At 38.3% G+C, this 22,617-nt stretch overlaps 1 protein-coding gene and 1 long non-coding RNA gene across 3 annotated transcripts in view; one reads left to right on the forward strand and one right to left on the reverse strand.

The window, feature by feature from the left end:
* lrrtm4l1 (leucine rich repeat transmembrane neuronal 4 like 1) overlaps positions 1 to 22,617 on the forward strand; it is a 104,954-nt gene that overhangs the window by 13,072 nt on the left and 69,265 nt on the right. The gene's annotated exons all lie outside the window — the stretch shown is intronic.
* Positions 16,259 to 22,617, reverse strand: part of LOC110368633 — a 15,793-nt gene continuing 9,434 nt past the window's right edge. The window contains exons 2-3 of the long non-coding RNA XR_002428247.2: positions 16,914 to 16,998; positions 16,259 to 16,676 (exon numbers count right to left, since the gene is read on the reverse strand). This is a non-coding gene — a long non-coding RNA (uncharacterized LOC110368633). The remainder of the gene's footprint in view (positions 16,677 to 16,913; positions 16,999 to 22,617) is intronic.

Here is a 22,617-nt window from a genome sequence, read left to right on the forward strand (position 1 = left end):
CTGCTCTGTGACATCTCCTTCTGTTATCTGTGCATGCGGGTGACTTTGCGGTCTTGGACTGCTCAGACCGAAGTCTGATGATGGCCGCATTTACAGCCACCTCAAAAATATCCAATTTCTGCACAAAATCAAAATTAAGCATCAAGACCTGCAGCGAGCGTAACCTGCGAGTTACCAAGTCTTCAAAACAACCATTACACATTATCAGGTGTAATGGTTTTGGAGGCATGTTAGAAAACAGCATATTTGTCCTATCATTAAAAATGTAAACATGAAGTTTGCCGAATTCCACTGATTTTAACCGGAACCGTGTGTTTTGATACGTTTTTTCAAAGGCCCTGGCAACCTTGCTAAAGTGCAGGGCATCATGAACACTTTGAACTACCTGGGCATTTAAAAAAAAAATCTACTGACCTCTGCCAGAAAACCTAAATCTATGTATATATGGTTTAACATATACATAATCAACCTCTGGCCATCTCAGTCCGCCAAAATTAACCCTATTCAAATTCTATGAGCTTAGGTAAAAAGAAGAGAGCATAAGAGAAGACCTAAAACTTTGGGTCATAAGAGAGAATGCGCAAAGAGGAATTATAGAAATTTCCAGAATAAACAGTTACTATTTCTGATAGTTTAACAGTAAAAGTAGTTATCCTTTAATTCTGCTGTTCTGCTTGTTGTTAAATAAAATTTGAAGCCTGACAAGTTGAAGTTTGTTTTGTAGTTAGCTGGTCTATCTCCCTCAGTATGCTTCTTAACTTGCTGGTTGCAGGTGCCTCTCTGCATGTGTCACTTGAAAAGACAGAACTTGTATTTTTGATCAGTCAAAGTTTCCTGTCCTTTGATTATTATGTACAGCTGGCTGACAGCTCAGGGCAACAGGTGTGCTGCTTACAACTGCAGAGCACCTGACAAATGAATTGGGTGTGTTGTCTCCAAATCATCTCCAAATCCTAGTCTGTTCCCATTAACAACAGCAGTGCCACTTCTAAATACGTTTTAGTGTTTAATTACATGGCGTGCATATACACTTTATAAATCTGAATTAAACATAATGCATTATTTCAGCTCATGTTCCTTAAATCGCATCCGCTCACAGCTGAATCCATCCTTTAATCACACGGTAAATGCACTGAGTCTAAATATTGCCTTTCTAGTGATATTGACCACTCAAACTTCATTACTAGAGCCACATTCAACCAGTCACACTTACACACATGCACAAATTGCATATAGCAATGCAAAGATCACCAGGGCACTTGAAGTTAAGTGTCCTGTCCAGGGGAACACTGCCATGTGTGCTGAGGAAGCTGGAATACACATTATTTTCGATGCGAGAAATCTAGTGTACCCATTGAGCCACGGATGCTCCAATTCACATCCTTGATCTCTAGTTTATTTAAATTTCATCCACCCAGTCCTCAGAGGTTTTGACATCATGCAAAATAAAGAGAAAATGTTACATTATTTATGATTCTACAGTAAAAATGCACATTTGACAGAAGCTCCAATATGTCGTAAAAGTTTAGCCCCAAAAGCGCCAAAGAAAAGTGCTCAGTAAGATTTTAAAGCTTGGGAGGCCTGCTTTAGAACTTTATCCATGACTTTTCTACTGTGTTGATTGATTTTCATGATGCTGTTTTTGATTAATGTGCTATAAAAAGAAACATCAAATTCACTAATAGAGTAATGGAGACTGAATAAATAATAAATAAATAAATTTTCATGTCTATATTTGTTAAAAAAAACATTCATAATTTTCTGTGCCCAGTACTTTGTGCTCACATAAAATCCCAGCAATACATCGAAGTTTGTAAAAAAAAGTTTGTTCCAGTAGTATGGATATATATTTTTTTAAGATATAATATATTCCATGCTGGGGAGAGTGCTTATACTCTTTGGGTTATTTTGAGATGCTAACCTGGAGGTTTTTACTCTACTGAGTGAGAGCCATGTGCCCATAATCAACCACCTCCAGTTGAAACGCTGCTAATAGATGTGCCTCTAAACTGCTTTAAAAGAAAATAGGGTCAACGATGACATTAGAACGCCTTGTTCACAGGTTTATACTGACAGCACACAGCTAGGTTTGAATGAACGCTTCCTCAAGTGTGAACATGCTCATGTTGAAAGTACTCAGAAAGAACTCCGTGAACTTCCCTGAGCAACACAGGTGTGCACATCTTCCAGAATCTTAACTCCCTGGCCTTAACAGCTGACCTGCTTCCCAGTGGCCCGTTTAAACTGCTCAGTTTGTGTTGATCTCCTGGGCATCAGCACTCGTATTGATCATCACCTCTCAGCACACATTTGGAGACTAGTGTGCTCCACAGGAAAATACAGTGGCAGTAAAGTTGTGTGTTATTATTTGGCCTGTGAAGAGGTTTAGCTGTCTCTGTCTGACGGCTCGAGTCTGGATTCTAAGGGCTGTGGGAGTGAAGGTTGAACGCTTTAATGATATATAATGGACTAAGTGCACAAAGATGTTCCTGTTAAAATTGCCTTTTTAATATAAACAACAAACACTATACATGTGATTACATTCAATAGTTTAGACGTTTTTTGGTGTTGGGAAGGCAGCAAAGAGTTTATGTTTTTAACAGAAGAGTTAAACTTGGTAAAGGCTAGGACAGTGAGGGTTGTGGTCCATCGTGGTTCACGCTTAAGGAAAGGACTCAAAAGGTGGAAGACTTAACAACCTCTGCATGTTGTTTGTGCTTACTGTAAGTTTAAGAGGTAGGGTCAGGATCAAGGCTTGAAATATTTCACCCTGTGTTTGACAAAGCAAAAAGGCCTGAGAACATTATTCAGGTCCACTAGTACAAAGGTCAGCGTAATACTCCTCTTGTCTTTGTCTAAAGCAGAGTTCTAGTGCGTTATCTCTTCATCACATCGCAGTTCTACAAAAACACTCAGCTTGTGACTCATTTCTGGAGGGACATTTTATCATTGTGGCAGTGAAGAGCAATATGGAAAACTACTGAAGACACTCACTACAATAACTGTGACAGCTAAAGGAAGGAAGTGATACATTTCACCTCAAAAGCAGTGCTCTTCAATGGGTATTCGTCATACCTCGTGAATTATTTCACAGTTTGTCAGGTTACATCCTCTACCATCAATGTATTGATTGGAATTCTAGTTGACCAACACAGAGTAGTTAGTGAAGAATACTAAACTGTAGGAAAAAGGAAATGGTTTTGATCTTTTTTTTATCCCCCCCCCCCTCCCAGTGAATACTTAATAAAAAACACCTTTTGCTGAAATAACAGCATCTTTTAAGATAAGTCTGCCAAGTTTGCACATCTAGAGGCTTTAAAGTGTAGCTCACCCCAAATTCAACTTTTTTTGCAGATATACAGTATAAACTGGGCCTAAGGGTGTTACTTTAATTTCACTGTGCAACCTTTTACATTTTTATGTAAACTTGTTTAGTTCTACAATATTTGTCTTAAAACCATATTAGTGCTGCCCTCTTACGGTTAACCAGTGGCTACATCAGTTGAATTTTCCTTTAGGTTCAAACGGTACATGCTTTCAGGGGTGAAAAAGCTTCCATCTCAAAAAACAGCTCCATGGCAAACCCACCACACGTCTCCTTCGTCACTCCATGTTTCTATATGTAACTTTCCCTCCTCCTGACCGCCACAGTAACAAGCACCGCTTAAAACGTCTACTGTTCATCCGTGTCTCTTGGAATTGCCCACTTTGGGCCGCACCTTTTTCTCTTCATAGTAGGTACACCTGGTCTGGCGTTCTGTTAGACAGATCATCCGCTATTACCATTTAACATAAGGGGATTCCTGGATCAATATGTGCGTCTATGCATTTGGTGTCTCTGCTCTGTCTTCTCTAACCCCCAGTCAGTCAAGGCAGATGACCGTTCACACTCAGTCTGGTTTTGCTGGAGATTTTCCTCCCGGTTAAAGGAGAGTTTTCCTTTCCACTGTCGCTTTATCCTTGCTCAGTATGAGGGATTTCTGCAAAGCCATCAACAATGCAGACGACTGTCCACTATGGCTCTACACTTTTTCAGGAGGAGTGAATGCTGCTTGTAGAGACTTGATGCAACCTGCTGGTTTTCCTTAGATAGGAAACTCTTTGACTAATCTGTCTGATTTGGTTGAATTTGACTTCGTAAAGTGCCTTGAGATTACATGTGTTGTGAATTGGCGCTATATAAATACAATTGGATTGAATTCAATTTGTAGCATTTTTTAAAATGTGTCTGGGGTCAGGGTTGAGCCTTTACATCGGGTTGTCACTCACCCCGATTTAAAGACTTTGCAAGGCTCAAGCTCAGTTAAAATGGTGAAAATCACTTTTCACCTGGCTTTAGGTTTGGACTTTGACTGGACCATTTTAACACATGAAAGTGCTTTGATCTAGACAAATCTATTGTAGCTCTGGCTGTATGTTGAGGGTTCTTGTTGTGCTGGAGGTGAACCTCCACATCAGTATCAAATCTTTTCCTGCCTCCAACTAGTTTTCTTCCAAGATAGCCCTGTATTTAACTCTATCAATTACAGAAAAGCTTCATCACAACACCTTGCTGCCACCACCATGGATCACATAGAGATCTTGTATTCAAGGGGAAGCACGCACACTTTGCATTTCAAGTGAAAAGTTTAACATTTTATTTTTCTGTGGCTTTCTTTCAATAGGTTTGTGTTGCTATCGATATCATCTAGCACAATAGCAATAAGTTATTCATAAAAGTTTTGCAAATTTAAAAGCTACTCAATGAGTCCCACACATTTTGAATACAATGTTTTATCATTTTTAAACTACTAGATTTCTTCTAGTCCAGTGTCCAGCTATGCTACAATGCTAATAATAACGCACTAGTTAGCTGTTAAAAACATGTCTGTTGCTACTCGCGTAAGTACTTTTGAGCTCAGTTGCTTTATACTTCAGCTTCTGAATTGATCAGACGTTGACAATGTGATGCTGTCTTAGTGGAGGTGCAATCATTAGGACATTTACCATAAAAACAGTGTGAACAAAGCCGTACAAAGTAAGTAATAGTAACTAGAATGCCTTAGGATAAGATAAGGTAAAATTAGATAAGGAATTCTTTGGGCAAATTTGGGCATGACAGTGGGAAAGACAGAGTCAGAGTTACAGTACACACAGTTTTATGTTTTATTTTTTTTTCTTTAAGATGAAACTAATAAGCTCATCAACTGTGCTCTCTGACAGTTCTTTTTCACCCTATAGGTGAATGAGTATTTTTATCCGCTATAACTATGGATCAAAGGTTCTTTTTTTAATTCTGTGGCCACAAGCGGTGCAGCAAAACTAATGCGAGCTAACAACATTTCAGTTTGCTAAAATAGAAGTTACATTAGTTAAAACAGAACAGCAACAACTTCTCCTACTTTTGCTAAATAATCTTGCACATATATGACACATCTATTTAGGGTATCTGCAACATTTTTTATGATTTTGGTGACTAAGAAAAAGCTTAATATTAATGGGAGCCTCTCCTTTAGAATCATTGGCATTACGGAGATTTTTTTTCCAAACTGCCAAATTTGTCTTTCATGTAAACAAGGGAAAAACATTGAAATTCCTTATTAGCCAGCTAACAGGCAGTGCACTGCAATAGGTGGAGGAGGTGTGGTTCTGCAGTTCTGTGCTCCACTGAGCTGGAGAAAACTGGTCACTCCTGCAATTGCTCCAGTATCTAAGACTAAATGGCAGGAATGATATGAAGAATTTTAGTGGGTTCGAGAACCTTGGTGCACCTTGATAACTGCCCAGCTGTTTTACATCTTCAGTGGAACATCTAAACCCTTCTCAAAGCATTAACCCAGCCATTAAATAAAGCTTTGATGGCTCCGGATATTTGTGCACTGACATTTAAAGCTAGGATTTTCTGCAACATGGCATGTCTGATGGCATTTTTTCAGATTCTGTCTTCTCGAGTTATGATTTGGATGAATATACTTGAACAAATCTAATTATGTTCCTGAATATTCATGAGGTTTTAAGTCACTGTATTATCACTCCAGCCATATGGCAGAGGGAAAACTAAAGGCACATGACCAGAATGGGCAGGCTGAAGCATCTGTGAAAAGTAAAGTTTCTAAGCAGATTTTTTTTTATTATTTTAATGCATCACTCTTTAGTGGGTGTTTTTTTTTCCAGTGAGAAACCTTTAAGGCCTCAAAAATACCTGGCTGAGGAAGAAATTGAGACCCCTGTCTGAAAATGTCTTCCTTTTTGTTAATTACTTTTACACCTTTGACATCTACAATATGTGGCTTCTATGAATAGAATATGGTGTGACTACTGTGAGTCAACAAGTACCTTCTCCGAGTTAAATTTCATCCAAAATTTGTCATTGCTTTTGACTTTTCTGGCAGCAGTCAGCTTTCACAGCCACACGAAACCTGCTGGTGTAAACTTGCTAACATTTTAAACGAGGATTTGTACGGTGGCCGACAGGTGCAAATGCGCAGCAAAAGAGAAAACATGCAAACAAAAAAAAGACACGCGCACAAATTAAATGCGGCAAACAAAAAGCAAATAAAATGCAGCAAACAAAAAAGAAGACACCCCCGAATGAAATGCAGCAAACAAAAAGAGATACGCAAACAAATAAAATGCAGCAAACAAAAAAGAAGACACCCCCGAATGAAATGCAGCAAACAAAAAGAGAGACGCAAACAAATAAAATGCAGCAAACAAAAAAGAAGACACCCCCGAATGAAATGCAGCAAACAAAAAGAGATACGCAAACAAATAAAATGCAGCAAACAAAAAAGAAGACACCCCCGAATGAAATGCAGCAAACAAAAAGAGACACGCAAACAAAAAAGAAGTCACCCCCAAATGAAATGCAGCAAACAAAAAGTGTTGAAAACGGAAGTGCGGTCCATGTACCTTCATTTTTTTCCAAAACAAAGCCGTTTTTCCGTTTTTGTCAACACAATTTAGAAACAGAAAACCAGAAAAACTTAATGAAAAAAAAACGGAGGGGCAACTTGTCTCATGGTGACAATCTCCATTAGATCGCTTATAACTCTGCACAGGAATAAGATATGAAAAATACCAGAATACAAAATATATACCTGAGACTTTGCTCTTTCATCTGGTACATATGTTTTTTATACATGGTGTTTTGATTCCAATGTTTATGTATGAGTGTAAAAAGTGCCCCGGTCTCCCCTATTTGTTTTTGTTGTTGGTGAAGATAAATCAATTAAATCAATAAAAACAACTTTGTTTCTCTGTTAGCTTCAACAATATATACTGTTCACTAAAAACAAGACACGTATAGACAGTAATCCTATGTGAAGGTGGGTTTTGCTTGATGAGAGAAATCTTCAAATAATGCTTCCATATTTTTGTATACAGCATTTGATCAGCCTTTGTGTTTCATGTTCCACCAATAAAACACACAATAATGTAATAAAGCTCACGTATCTACAATAAACTATAATGTTGCGACGTAAAAAGGTCCTCTTTTTATTCAAAAGAAATCTCTCCGCTTCATTTTTTTTCTTCAGACTTGCATTATGTTACGTGTACATCTAGGCTTTTATTTTGAAATATTTTCCTGCACTTCCGGGCCAGCCGTGAAAGCGTCTTCGTCTTTCAATCTTAAAAAGAAAATGGAAAAAAGAATTGGCGAAATCGAAAAACGGGCCGTTTTTTTTTTCATTAAGTTTTTCTGGTTTTCCGTTTCTAAATTGTGTTGACAAAAACGGAAAAACGGCTTTGTTTTGGAAAAAAATCGAATTGCCTGAAGGTGCACGGACCGCACTTCCGTTTTCAACACTTTGTTTGCTGCATTTCATTCGGGGGTGTCTTCTTTTTTGTTTGCTGCATTTTATTTGTTTGCGTCTCTCTTTTTGTTTGCTGCATTTCATTCGGGGGTGTCTTCTTTTTTGTTTGCTGCATTTTATTTGTTTGCGTCTCTCTTTTTGTTTGCTGCATTTCATTCGGGGGTGTCTTCTTTTTTGTTTGCTGCATTTTATTTGCTTTTTGTTTGCCGCATTTAATTTGTGCGCGTGTCTTTTTTTTGTTTGCATGTTTTCTCTTTTGCTGCGCATTTGCACCTGTCGGCCACCGTAGATTTGCCATCAGGAATTGCTGACAAAATGTCAGCTGTGCCTCATAAAAAGTTTAGCCTTTAATCATTTAATTATGCTGCCTCGTTCAATCCACGCCCTTTTTCTGTTGAAAATGTGTGCCCTTCATGATCAAAATCCGGCTGGACTTATTGCTGAACCACAAACGTCGCTCGCACAAGCAGAGTGGCTCTCAAAAGTGCACAGGTCCCTGGGAAAATGTCAGGTTTTTTAGACTTACAAAACTGACACCATGATGACACATTTTGAAACTTTTTGCCTCTTTAATGAGATATATTCGGTAGAATTCAGCAGAAAAAAAACAAACAAAACTGTGGACGGAAAATATAAAAAAATAAATACTGTGCAAATAATACTTTATTGAAACACTTCTTAGGCTGGAAATCCAAAATGTTGGCTTGGTCATATTTGACTACTCTAACTTGTAAAACAACTCTCTAAATCCAAGACATTGTGAGGGCATCTCTTGACCAGAGTCCTGGGGACATATAAAACCTAGAAGGGGGTGGGGCAAAATTAAAACCAATGGAATACGCTAAAAATAAAAAGGCTATGGTGATGAAATAGCAAAATATTCTATACTAGGACTCATTTCAAAACCAATGTAAAAAAAATATATATTTCAGACTAATCAGAAATGCTAAATGCATCCTGTCTGGCCCGTCCATACCGGTACAGGTATGGGTAGAGCTCCGCCCATTTTTAATCACATTTTAAAAGCAGGTCAGAAACAACTATTCAAAATCTCTCTACAGAGGAAGCTTTAATGTTTCCAAAATAGTTCTTATTTGCCACATATAAATGACAAAGTCAATAAGAATGACCCAAAATAAAAACTTTAAATGTCTTTATTTAATGATAAATGTATGTAATATTCATTATTGTTGTTCTTTATTCTTTTCGCTCTCTCTACAGCAGGTTACAAAAAGAGACTACAGTGGCACGATATGGAAAACATTTTCCAGCTGATAAAAAAGCCTAAACAGTTCAGACAAATACAATTTAACAAAACCTATGCTATTTCTGCTCAGTAATAAAAAAGAGGAGTAGAATATCATAGTAATAACCTATTTTGTCTTTCAGAAAGAAAAAAAAAAACATGTATGCAGGCAGCAATACAAACCACTGCACTATGGAACTAAACACAGACACAAACCCGTCATAACATAACAACCTATTCAAAACTGGCATTACTGCATAAATCTGTATTAAACAAATCTGGTCATTTTTCTGTCCTTTTCTTACCGATGCTTTGCATTGAATGGAATCAGCCAGGGGTACATGAATGGACAATAGCCGCTAACAGCCAGCCTCGAGCACTTCTCCGGATGTTTATTTTTTTATGCCAGGTGATCAACATAAAGGGCACCTTTGATTTCTAAGGGTGCAAACCTTCTGCAAACATGTAAACAGTGGGTCTCTCACAGGACAAATGCAGCTAGCTAGGGGTCGGCCTGAGAACTAAAATACCAGATGTATGCAGGATGTAAATATACATACAGACGGTTTGCATCTGTTTCAAAGCAAACATAAAAGAACCATCAACATAACTGACAGACCCCACTGGGCTTTCATCAAACAGAAAAGGGTAAACAAATTAATTCAACTCACAAACTGTTGATGAACTCTAGCTTGTGCAGATTACAGGGCTCAGCGTGTTCATCATTGTTACCAATGGCCGACAGCTCAAACACTGATCATTTAAAGAGACAGAGCACTGGTTCATTACACTAAAGGGGTAAACAAGTGAACTTAAACATCATTTAAAGGAGCATAGCGTAAGTTCAAGGATTTTTACAGACGTCTCCCCCCTCTGGTGACAAGTTGAAATGACACCAGTGTTGTGCACGTGCATGGGAGAGGAGTGAAAGCATCTGCCACTGCGACTGCATGCGTCTTTTGTTTAGAGGCGTGATGTCTTTTGATGTAAGAAAGTTATAACTATTGAAGTTAGCCCGTGTTCTCTCGCTAATGCATTGATTACGGCGGAGACTCAATAAAGTAGCCAGGTGAAGGAGAACAAGCAGCACGTCACACCCACACGCACGCCCAGAGGATTTGGCCTGAATCACTCTCTCATGAACTGACTATAGACACAACTGTGATAAATAGAGGAAAAATAATTGCACATGTTGGTCAATTGTAAGGACATTTATGGAAAAGAAAATAATTAATATTTAACTATTTTTGCACTACGCACCTTTAAGCACAGCGAACTAAGGGGTTTGATGGTGCATTCAATGTTAATTGAAAAAGACAGATGCGTGAAACCCAAAGCTTATCACAACTGGGTGGGTGGGGGTCAGTGTCATTCAAGCCCACACCCCGTCTGCGCAACTTGGTGACCCCAGAGATTTTCTGTCAGACTCAGGTTTTGTTATCATCTAGGCTAGCCAAGCTTTTCTTCTGAGAAACTTATTCTGAAATCGATTTGGATTAATGTGTTGATTCAAGGCGAGGCTGAAAAATAAATAGAAAACTTCAGCATTCTAGCAGACAGCTCTGAGATTTTGGTTGGATTGATTTATGGTCTAAACAGATTGGTATTTTGAACTGCTCATTATTTTACCCACAAAAAAAAAAAACATATTCATCTTGAGAAAAGTAACCCTGCAGCTGATTTCTTCTCTCTTGATGGAGAACATTGTATAGTGAGTTTTTTTAAGGCCCTGCAGGCTATGGCTTGCAGGAGATTCCTACAAGAACAAGTGCACTTCATTTTAGATTAACCAGATTCATTTTTAATGACATCTGTGAACTTCTGAAGAGAGACTGCTGAAATTAAATCTCATTCTGTTTCTACCAAGTATTAATTTGAGGGTGCACACTAGGATTTTACACTTTCATTGTGGAATTATTCCTCTGATGAATTTGTTTCTTTTTGAATTGAAATTTACAGGACATGTGTCACATTAAAGTTTGTCATGCAGATAATTTTTATCGGGACCGAGTCTGCTTTTTTTTTTCCTATTTGGTGTCCTATCATTAATGATGGGTTATATGAGTAACTAGTGAGTCATGCTCAACGATGGCCACTCTTGAAGTAAGTGTGGCTGGTTTGCGTATTCTTTTATGTTGGTTTTCTCTGGCTGCTTTCCCCTGCTTAAAAACATGAATGTCTGAGCTTTTATTCCTACACAGATCACTGTAGGTGTGATCGTGCACTTGCATGAATTTCATTTACGTCAAACCTAGGTTCAACTGATAATGTGTTCATGGTTAACCCCATCTCTTTCATGTTTTAAAATGAGTAACCTTCCAATACCCGTGATCCTAGGCGAGAGAGTGCAGATGGGTAACAAATTATTTAAAAATGTTTTATTATTTGCTACTTTAGGTTTCCAGGGTTGTTTTATAGAAAGTAATTTATCATGTCCCATTTTTACATTTGTTTGTGCCGCTGGATAGTAAACAGAGTGGGTCATCAGCCTGGGAGATAATCCATTGCAGATAAGGGTCGGATAGAAAGAGGTGTTCCTTCCTTAGCCTTGATTCTGTCCTTGCTTGAACTCATCTTTTTACTTTTGTCTAATGTTGCTTTGTATGCTTTTTTTTTTTTTTTTTTTTTTTACTAAAGCAAGGTCTCTTTTCTCAAAAGAATTTATTTCTTTGTGTTTGTGAAAACTATTACAAATCCCAAATTTGTTATTCAATAGACTGGCGATTAAGTATTTAAAGAATACAGTTAAAGTTTTTCTTCATCAAAATTGGTAATTTCAGATTTTTTCATTATCTTTTTGAGATCCCATCCTCCATTACTAACAGAAACCTCATTGTTGAACATAATTATGGAACCAAATTGTCCAGGGGTATGTTAACTTTCTTAGTGCTAACAGGTCACGCTGATGACAATTTTCAGTGTAGATGTGGTTGTTGCCTGTGAAATTGAGCCATTTTCAGAATGAGTGAGGTGTTCAAAAAAACGTTACAGAAAGCTCAGAGATCTAAGAAACTTATAAGAAATGTTAATGTCTATATGTCCAGCCGTGTCTGTGGTTCTTTGAGGCAGTAAGAAAGTAAGAGGGAGCAAGAGTTTCTGCAGATAACAGGAAGGCAGGTCAGAATAAAGCTTAGTTGCTAAGTGTGATCATTTTGGTTGGCTGAAAGAGAAATTTGTCTGTTTGAAACTGTTTCAAACTAATAAACTAATAATTTGGCACAAAAAGCTCTTCAAAACTACTGCTAATACTACATCAAAATCATTTTATACCAGCCTAATGTGCCTAAACTGCTTATTTTTGGCGTTCTTCTACACTTCTCTGTACACACAGTTGGTTTGGGTAACTTCTAGTTTACCTTAAGATAGGGCTATAGGGTGTGTGGATTTTGGTTTTACAAAATAAGATAAAACAAAATGATTTTAAGTGATAGGCCTTTTAAAACCATTTTACAATAAAAAAGTTTAAAAGCACAGTCTATGCAAGCAAGCCGTCTTTTTCATATAAGAGCTTGGAAATAACTTTTAAAAATGCCAACAATTCTAACTTTGGAAAAAGCATGCAACAAAAAATATTTGGTGAAATATGTGAATAATTGGCCCTTATTCTACTAGAATACATTTTTCCATCCATGATCCACCAGCACCAACTTCCTTTTTTTTTTTAAAACGGATAGCTGGAGTTAAGTTTATTACATCTATCCTTCTCTGGCCCCCGCTTTATGTGCTGGTGTTGGTGTGACTCACATCGAGCAGCGACTCACTTTGGGAACTTCCGTTGCCAGTTTGGAGCCATATTAACTTTGAGTCCCCCCTCCACCCCCATTTTGCTTCTGTAGTTTACAAATAGAACAGCAAAGATCACTGAAGACAAAGCTTTTCTGGCTTAAAATGAACAGTCCAGAAAACGATTACAGAGAAAGGAGGCTGAAATTGTCATAAGTAGCATTTATTTTTATTGTGGTTTTTTTTTCAGTTTACTTACTTTGTTTCACCCACAGCTATCCAGTGAACTGTCAGGCTGCTATTTGTATTTCAGACATAAAGTATAGTCTACCAGCCATTTTAATAGTTACACCTATTCAGTTATTCATTAACATAAATATTGAATCAGCCAGTCAGATTACAGCAACTTATTGCAATTAGTGATTTAGTGACTTTAGTGGGATCATCTGGTGAAGGAAGCTTGAGGAAGCTCAAACCAAGAATTAGAAATGGAATATAAATGGATTGGTTGTTGAAGCCAACTAGCTCATTTAAGTATTGCTCAGCAGTTTCCTTTGTTTGAAGAGAACGGAGGAAATATTTATGGAGAGGCAGCTGTTTGGATGGGAAAACAATATACAGACTGGTTCAACAGAAAATCAGCACTTCCAAATGTAGCCAATTACTACAACTAAGGTATGCAGAGTATCATTTCTGAACAACACAATAAACCTTGTATGGGCTACAGCAGCAGCAGAAGGCTGCACCAAGTGCCACTCTTGTTAGCTAAGAACAAAGAGCTAATGCTATAATTCACACAACCCTACTTTCAGTTGGAAGAAGTCGTCAAAACCCTCAAATAATCTCAAATGGAGTTTTTGAACATGAAATAAATGTAGCTTGCAACGTGAAGTTTTAGGCTACCTATTGCTTTTATGACATTTTTCCTAATGTCATTCCAGGTCACATATGGTTTTAACGGTTTTTAAATATCTTTGTTCCAAATCACTGAATTGTAAGCTATGTCTCTTGCTTGTTGGTTGTTGATGCTGACTGATCGCTGTCGGAACGTACATTTACTCTATAATCTATGCTATTCTGTTCTTTTATCAAATGGATCTAAAGGCTGGTTCATGCAGCATAATTTTCAGATTTTTGCCTCAATCTTCCTCTTCCGACGGGCCCTGATCTCGGGTCTACATGCTCTCTCTAGCTCAGATAATAAAAAACAACAACATCAGCTACCATAACTATACAGACGACACACAGCTCTACATCACCATGTCACCAGGTGACTATGAACCAGTTCAAGCACCGAGTAAATGCTCGGAAGAAATCAATGCATGGATGTGCCAAAATTTTCTTCAATTGAATAAAAACAAAACAGAAGTAACAATTTTCGGACAAATAGAGGAGAGATCAAAAGTTAGCACACACCTTCAGTAGCTTCAGTCGCTTCAGCTAGGAACCACTGATCAGGCCCAAAGTCTGGGTGTAGTGATGGACTCAGACCTGAACCTCCAAAAGCATCTAAAGACAATTACAAAGTCGGCTTTCTATCACCTGAAGAACATTTCCAGCATTAATGGACTGATGTCTCAGCAGGGTCTAGAAAAAACCAATCCATGTGTTTATTTTTAGTCAAATTGATTACTGCAACGGTGTTTTCACAGGTCTGAAATAGAAATGGAATGCATTAGCACATTTACCACTAACTTGTGGAAAAAAGCATAGTAATGCTAAACCAAAAGTAATTTGGCTTAGCATAGGTTTTAAAAAGTTTAATTGAACAGATTTGTGCAAAAGTTTTAGTGTAAAACCTGCAATGCTACCATTTATTCAGCTCCCATCATTAAATCATATATTTTTTAAAGCTGTTCAGTTTTGATGATTGGTTACAGCCAGAAAGCAGTTTTTGTTCTCAAATATTTATCTCTCTCTCTCTCTCTCTCTCTCTCTCTCTCTCTCTCTCTCTCTCTCTCTCTCTCTCTCTCTCTCTCTCTCTCTTCTATATTTTTCTTGTAATTTCTCATCAAATTAGGCCTCTGATTAGTAAGTGACTGAGGGCATGAAACCGCATGTCATGAATAGTTTCATTCAGGAAAAGAGTTGAGACTGGAAAAACCTTTTCCAGTGTCTAGAACAAAACAGGAAGAACAAGAAACCTTATAGATGAAATATATATTCTAATGCAATATAAAAAAAAAAAAATACAGTTCAGCTTCCAACTGACTCGTCCTTTTTGAAAAATTTTATTCATGACGAATACATGAACATGAAACAAACGTTAGCTTTATGGAGCCTGGAGTATTTCCCGAAGCTGCGTGTAAAGTCCCAGCAGGAGCCGCTCTGTCGGTCCTCATTCCCTTCTTGGGGTTCTGCCTGAGCAGATTTAGTTGACCATGGTTGCTACATTCCTCCACTGCTCCACAAAGAAAGAGCTAAAGACAGAATTGACTTCTCATTTCATTTAAATTTTTAATGGCTCCTGCCCCATTTAAGCTGTATTTTTGCCATTCCTGCAGTGATTAACCAGTCATGCTCCATTTTTCCGATCTTGTTTCTGATGTTCGGTACATCATATATTTAGGGCTCGCTGCTCCTTCCTGGATGTGCAGCCCGAGTTGTAGTAAAAGCAGCTTTTATCATAAATCAGCTGCTTCATCCTGCCTTATGCGTTTACTGTAAACTACAGTTAAATTTATGGACATAAAATTATGAATATGAGTGTGTAAAAGGTACTTAATTTCAGCTGGCCCTGGTGGCTTCCAATGTGTCATGCCTGGATTTTGTCCTCAGATTCTATCCGTGTTGAAGCTGAATGAAGCCGCTCAATAATGCAGTATATCACATGCTGGAGTACCCTGGATTTTTGCTGATCTAACTCTTTACACGTATCACACATTTGAAATCTCTTGGCGTTTGTCAGAGGGGAGGAGAGCTTTAGTAGCAGGTAGCAGCAGTAAATGGTGTTATGATAAATACCGTAGGTATGTAGTAAAGCTCACTTGTCTGCTAAGTGACATTGTTTACATTTGCATACCTGATCAGAGTTTTTGCTGCATTTTCTAAAATGTTAATTAATGACACATTTCAGCTTTAAATGTTCAGCAGTTCAAAAAATAATAAATTAAAGTACTTTAAGGTATTAGTATTGATAAATAATACATGATGTTTTATGTCTTCCAAAGTAGAAATAAAAAAAAAGAAACATGGACATACACTTGATATCAAACCCTTTAAAGCATATGCCACAAAATCTGTGCCTGGATTTTATTGCTCATTTTAACTGTAGAATGGCCATTGAATGTCCTATCTTTTTTGCCCATTTTTCTATAACAACTGGAACTTTTAAGATCTACCAGTTTTTTTTTTTGTTTTTGTTTTTTTTACAATTAACAGACTATTAATAGAGTTTTATCAATTTAAGATGAAAAAAACAAAAATGGAAAATTGCTTTTAGATATTAGGGGTTGAACAAATACAATAGATGTACCCAGCAAAATTATTTTGCCTTCTGAATCAGAGATTTAGACAGTATTGAAAATATTTAAAACGCAACATTTACACTCTGTTTGGAAAGTTAAGACACATTCAAAAAGAGAAAACTATGTACAGGCGTTTTTTTTTTTTTTTCCCTCTGAGTTTTGGTGGTACCACCAGTAGCAGTTTCTGTCCAGCTGCAGACATAGGCCCACATCCTACCCCTTGCACTTCCAGGCAATGGTCTTCTTTTATCAGGTCTATGTTCTGGAGCAAACTGTGGTGGAGAAGGAACACTATCAGCCTCTGTTTCGGTTCTCCATCTTGCATGATGTGGTGAGCGGATTCTGTCTTTCCCAGCATCACCACCAGCATCTCCAGTACCGCTCTCTCTCACTCCCTGCCTGTGGGCTTTGCCAGCTCCTCCACTTGTGGATAGCTGATCCTCACTAAAAGAGAAAAGGAAGGATATTCAGCTGGAAATGCACATGCGGAATGCACACTTCATTTAAGGCAAACCAATCCCAAACATGCAATCTTACTGACTTGGTAGTCACAATTCGAAATAAAAACATTACACATATAATGTGATATACTAAGTAAAAAGGATACAATAGAGCTTCATTCTGCTGAATTAAGCTCTTGTTTCATTGACAATTCAACTTGCAAATTAATGCAAACGTTACCTTTCTCCACCAGAAGCTGCTTCTTCAACTTCTTTGTTGGTCTCAAAATCCTTTCTGAAACTTTGTGCAAGTTTTCACAGGCCTCCTGCAACAGCAGAACTGAAATTATCGTAATAACTTAATATTGGCTTTAAAGCGCAATGTCTTCCCTTTTTCAGATTGCACAAAGTATGGCGACATTATGGTACGGCAAACGTGGCTTGCAAAAATGTGTCGGCACCAACACATTACGTCTTAAAGGGTTAAGAAGGCATAGGCCCAATTTAGGCTTAAGTTATTTTATGTGGGTTTTCTAATGGCTTGGTCATCCAGATTCACGATGACTCTCTTTGCTGGTTCTTTAATTTCTTCTCTTCTTGTAACGTCTGTTGATGTAGGTGAATGGCAATGTTTTGATAGGTCTGCAGATGTAATACTAATTTTATTATTTACTGATTGAAAAATGCTCCATGACATACATCTCTAATCTGTCTGATGCAGCAAATAAAAAAAACATAGTTTGAGTTTATAATCAAATATATTTTTGGAACAATTGCCCCCCAACAGCAATTACTGTTACTCTTACAGTCCTTTGGTAAAAATAATTTAACATTCTTGTTCTTTATCATCCATCCAACCCTTTTCTATACCAGCTTATCCTATAGTCAGCAGTCATTAGGTGAGGCTTTGCGCAAGAAATCGTTTTGCAAACTGAAAGATTTTGCCAAGCACCTGCCATATAAAGACTTTTAAAGAGTATTTAAAACTGAAATAAAGGTGCTTCAGCAAATTGTTTAAGTTTGTTATTGTTTATTCCCTGCCTAAAAGATTTTCTTTTTTTCAGTTAGATTGTACATGTTTTAAGTGACATTATAAAGGAAATAGGTTTAAAATGTCTGCAACAGACTGGCGACCTGTCCAGGGTGTACCCCGCCTCTCGCCCAGTGAACGCTGGAGATAGGCACCAGCAACCCCCGCGACCCCATGAGGGATTAAGCGGATCAGAAAATGGATGGATGGAGGTTTAAAATGGTTTATCATGACAGAAGCCTGAGCTTTTAACAGGCATCTGTAGGCGTTACATACCCATGTCAGTTCAAGGAGGACCCACGCTCAGACTGCAGTTCAGACGAGAAAGTTTAAAAAAAAAACTTACAAAAAAGTCTTACACAAGTAGAACAGGCATGAAGTACAGGAAATGGAACTGGCATGGAATAGTTCAATAAACACAAGAAAACAGACTGAGCAGGGAACAGAGGCACCAGAGCAACAGGGAACAGAAAGCATAAAGTCACCGGAAGAAACCAGCGAGGAACAGCGAGAATCCCCAGATTCTCTCTGTTCCTGAGGCAGGGTAGAGAAATGACAGCAAGCAGAATAGCTAATCAGGAGAAATGATGGACAGGTGGGACTGAATAAAGAGGAGATGTGGAGCAGCTGGCAGAATAAATACCTGTGGCATTTGACAACACAAAGAAATTAGGGAGCGTATCTAACAGAAAACAATACAAAATTTACAACGGATGAACTAAGGTGATAATAGACACAAGTATGAACTAAAATGGTAGCAACTAGACAAACGGGGAAAAAAACAGAAACCCAAAAACTTAAACTTCTTTAGAATATTAAGAGTAAGGGAATACCTAAAGAAAACATGATCTCAGAAACCTAACAGCAGAGAAATAGTCAAAATACAAACATCAGAATCCATTGGATAGTAGATAGTCATAGTGTCGCAATCTTATATGAGGCAGTGAGTACGTGAAATTTAATTTTAGCATTATGCCAGTCACATTTAAGACCTACCAAATCATCTCTCCCCTTATTATATAGGGAGCATATTTAGTTTTTTTGGACACTTTTCATTTCTCTGAAGTGACCCAAGTTGTGGCGTACCACAGTTGGCCAATCGACACGGGCACTCTGGGTAATAGCTTTTGCATCAGTGCTCAGAGCGGCGTGGTTTCAGATGAAATACCAAGCTGACGCCTGGCCAAAGAGAACGACAGCTGACTTTGTTCGGCGTGCCAAAGCGCACTCTATCCTGAGGGGAAGAGCCGCCTCACTTTTCCAGTGATTTTAGAAAGTTTTGCCTCTGGAAGCTGACCTGAAAGGGTGTAACTGAGCAAAAAGATATGCCTATGCATCCTATGTAATAACATTTCATGTCTTCCTCATTTTCGAGCCAATTCTCGTTGACATTTAATGTGTAAGCTCTGAGTCTAACTTTACTCTTGGGAGTAATTGTGCCCTGAGGAAAGTGGAGCACAGCAGCGTCGGGTTTTAATTGATATTTATTGCTCACAACAGATGCAAATCCCGTTTTATGTTTTCTTTACTGTATGCAATAAAATACTCTAGTTTTCCTTAAACTACTGTTTCCCATGTTTATTCTTCATTAAGTTACGGCATTCTGCTGGATACAGAGCAACACAGTGTTTGCTACTGTTAACAGGTAATCCATGGCTAATTACGCTGTAACATTTATTTAGACTATTGAGTGCATATTTGTTTTTGTTAAATTCTTTTAACTTCTGATAATTACTGCATATGTAGCTTTTGTTGTAATTTTTTAAATATTCTTCCCTATCTTTAACAAGTGTATTGTTTCCTTTGCCAAAAAAAGAGCAGAGATGGCCTGTGTAGCTCTGACATAGTGCCCTTGGCACCATGCTCTGCAGCAATAGCGTGCAACTGGCTCACTCTCCTGAATAAAGCATCCCGTTCTTTCTGTGGCAAATAGCTTGAGTTACTATGGGTGTCTTGGCTGGTTCTCTGATTAATACTCTCCTTTCTCAGCCTGGCAGATTAGCTGGATGGTCATGTCTTGGTAGGTTTCCATTTTTGCAAATACTTTTTTCCCTTTTTTCTTCCATTTTACATTTATGAACTACTATGTTTTGGGCTATCACAACAAATTCCACTAAAATACAGGGAAGACAGTAGTTTTAATGTGGCAAAATGTGAAAAGTTAAAGGGTTATAAGCAATTTTATGTACATCTGCGTATGATGTGCAAATAGACTTTTTGCTAACTGTAGATCTAATACAATAGCTGCTACATTACACTGCCCAATTTTAAAACTTGCCATAAAGCCCACTAGTGTTCTTTGGCTTTTACTCCTAATGAGACTTACTTTTCCATTTTTAATTGGTTTTATTGTTTCTTTCATTATTTCATTTTATTTTGTTAATGGATGTGCTGTAGCTTGTAGCAATGTACCACACATTGTTTCAGCTGTTGGCTGTTGTTAAGCACCTTATAAATAAAGATGGTATGGTATTAGATGATATACCTCTAAAATATAGAAATACATTTTTTATTCAAGCAAAGTCTTTCTATTAAGTCCTTCAAATCTCTTTCCATTACCTGTTTTTAATCTCTGTATTCATTCCCCTCATTTTTATGGCACTTATTTCGATTTGGTTCATGATAATTGTTAGAAGTCAGTAGTTCTGGTCTGGTTTGATTCACATTTGCCAGATAATAATAAGAAGCTGAATATGAAATATCTGGAAGCATCTGGCTAAAGCTAGGTCACACTATACTGAGATGAAGGGAACCAGGTAAACAGATGTGCCTGGCTTACCTCACATGATGAGATCTGTAGTAAGGGTGGCCATAGTTAATTTTAGTGTATGCCCGTGGTTGCAATATTTTATTTATAGTGAACGTTCATGCCCCCTCTCGTTCCCATTTGCTTTTAAAATTTGCCTCATCTTCATTTCTCCTCTTCTCTTTTTTTTATAATTCGGTATTCAGTTTTCCTTCTCTAGCAAGAAAATAATAAGAAAGAAAACGAAAGGAATAACCACCTCAAAGCAGCGAAAATGCTGAGTCGTGCCCTTACGTCCACGCACATTTAATGATCAGCTAATCAATCTGCGTTGAGTAAAGGTCCTGCTTCGTTCGGTGCAGCCTCCCGTGGGAACCCAGTGTGCAGATGTTCAGTAAGTTGTTATTATAGCCCCCTCTACGCAAAAATCCATACTGAACCGATGTGTCCTAATTTAAAGGCGCTGTCATGTGGAGGCGTCGGCGAGCCGGTGGCTGAGCACTCTGTGGGTGTGCAACCTGGAGTTTCCAATCATCTAAAATCAATGTGGACAACCCCTTGCTGTCACTGTCACACAAACAAAATCCCCCAAATGCATCTGAAGTGGGTTAAAATTCTCATTTTTATTGAGGACATTCTGAATGATTCAATTAGATTAGCATTTGGGAGGGGGGGGGGACAATGGCTGTAGTTATGGTGCTGTGGATCCTTGGGTGTGTTTGCAGAGCGGTTATTGGAGGTGATGGAAGCGGCGGTGCAACCATTGCTTGGAGGACTTCAGGGTTTTATTTATAGCACCCATGTTCACATTGTGTTCATCATCTTCCATTCACATATACTTGCCATCACACCTCATTTACCTCTAGATCCCTGTTTTCCCCCTCAGCAGCCTTACCTCTCAGTTGCATTTCAGTGTATTCAGAAAAAAAAAAAAAATTCTGTGTTGCTAAGATGTATCCGTTCTACTTGCAGGTGCATCTAAAAATTAGGAATATGATAAATATCATCAAAAAGTTAATTTCTGTAAATCAACTAAAAAAGTCCAATTGATTTATTCAATAGTTAGTGATATATTTTAATAATTTGATTATTGTAGCTTGATGGAGACACGGCTGGGTTGACAAGGTGGGTAAGCCACAAAAGGTTATTGCAAGAGTAGTGGGTCGTTCAGAGGTGGGTTGCAATACAAGTGTGTCAGTGGAAAGTTTGGCAGAAGGAAAAGATTGATGATTCAACTCAGTAGTTGGCCTGGGCTCCTTTTGCATGAATTAGTGCATAGATGGTGTTAAGGAAGCTCAGGGTGCTGTAATAACAGCCTTTAAAATTGCTGTGTCTGTTGTGTCTCTTCTTTGTATTGACAATACACCATAGGTACTCTGCGGGGTTTAGGTGAGGCCAGTCTGTTAATTGTGTTAGTATGGGCTGGGCCTAAGTCCTGCTGGGAAATTCTGCACCTCTATAAAACATACTAAGACAGTTTAGAGCACTTCATGCTTCCTTCTGGTGAAAAGCCTCATAGAGATGCAGATTTCCTTTCCGGCTGGAAATTAAATCTGCATCTCTAAAAAGCGTGTCACCAGAGCAAAGCCTGAAGTGCTCTAAACCAGTGGTTTCCAATTCCAGTCCTCGGGACTTACTGTCCTACATGCTTTGGACGTGTCTCTGCTCCAGCACACCTGAATCAAATGATTACATTACTTCCTCAGCAGCCATCGAGGGCTGCAGAGGCCTCTTCATCATCAGTTTACCTAAGACAGATGCATGGAGGCAGGGAATCATGTAGAATATGCAGGACAGTGGGTCCGAGGACCGGGGTTGAAATCCACTGCAACTAAACTGTGTTGGTATACAGCTGCAGTGGCTTTGAACCTAATAAAGCCCCAGCAGGTGACTTGGTTCCTCAAATCATTACTGGCTGTGGAAACTTCACACTGGACCTCGAGCAACTTGGACGATATGCCTCTCTGCTCTTCCTGCAGACTCTGGGACCTCTGATTTTCAAATTGTTTGCAAAAGTTACTTTCATCTGAAAAGAGCACCACTGAGCAACGGTCCAGTCATTTGTCTCCTTAGCTGAGAAGTCATTTTTGACGTCTCTAGTTCAGAAGTTGGGATTCCTTTTAAATACTCCAACTGTAGTAAACACCACTAGAACATCCCCCAAATCAT

Source organism: Fundulus heteroclitus, chromosome 8, assembly GCF_011125445.2.
Source record: "Fundulus heteroclitus isolate FHET01 chromosome 8, MU-UCD_Fhet_4.1, whole genome shotgun sequence".
Taxonomy (NCBI): Eukaryota; Metazoa; Chordata; class Actinopteri; order Cyprinodontiformes; family Fundulidae; genus Fundulus; species Fundulus heteroclitus.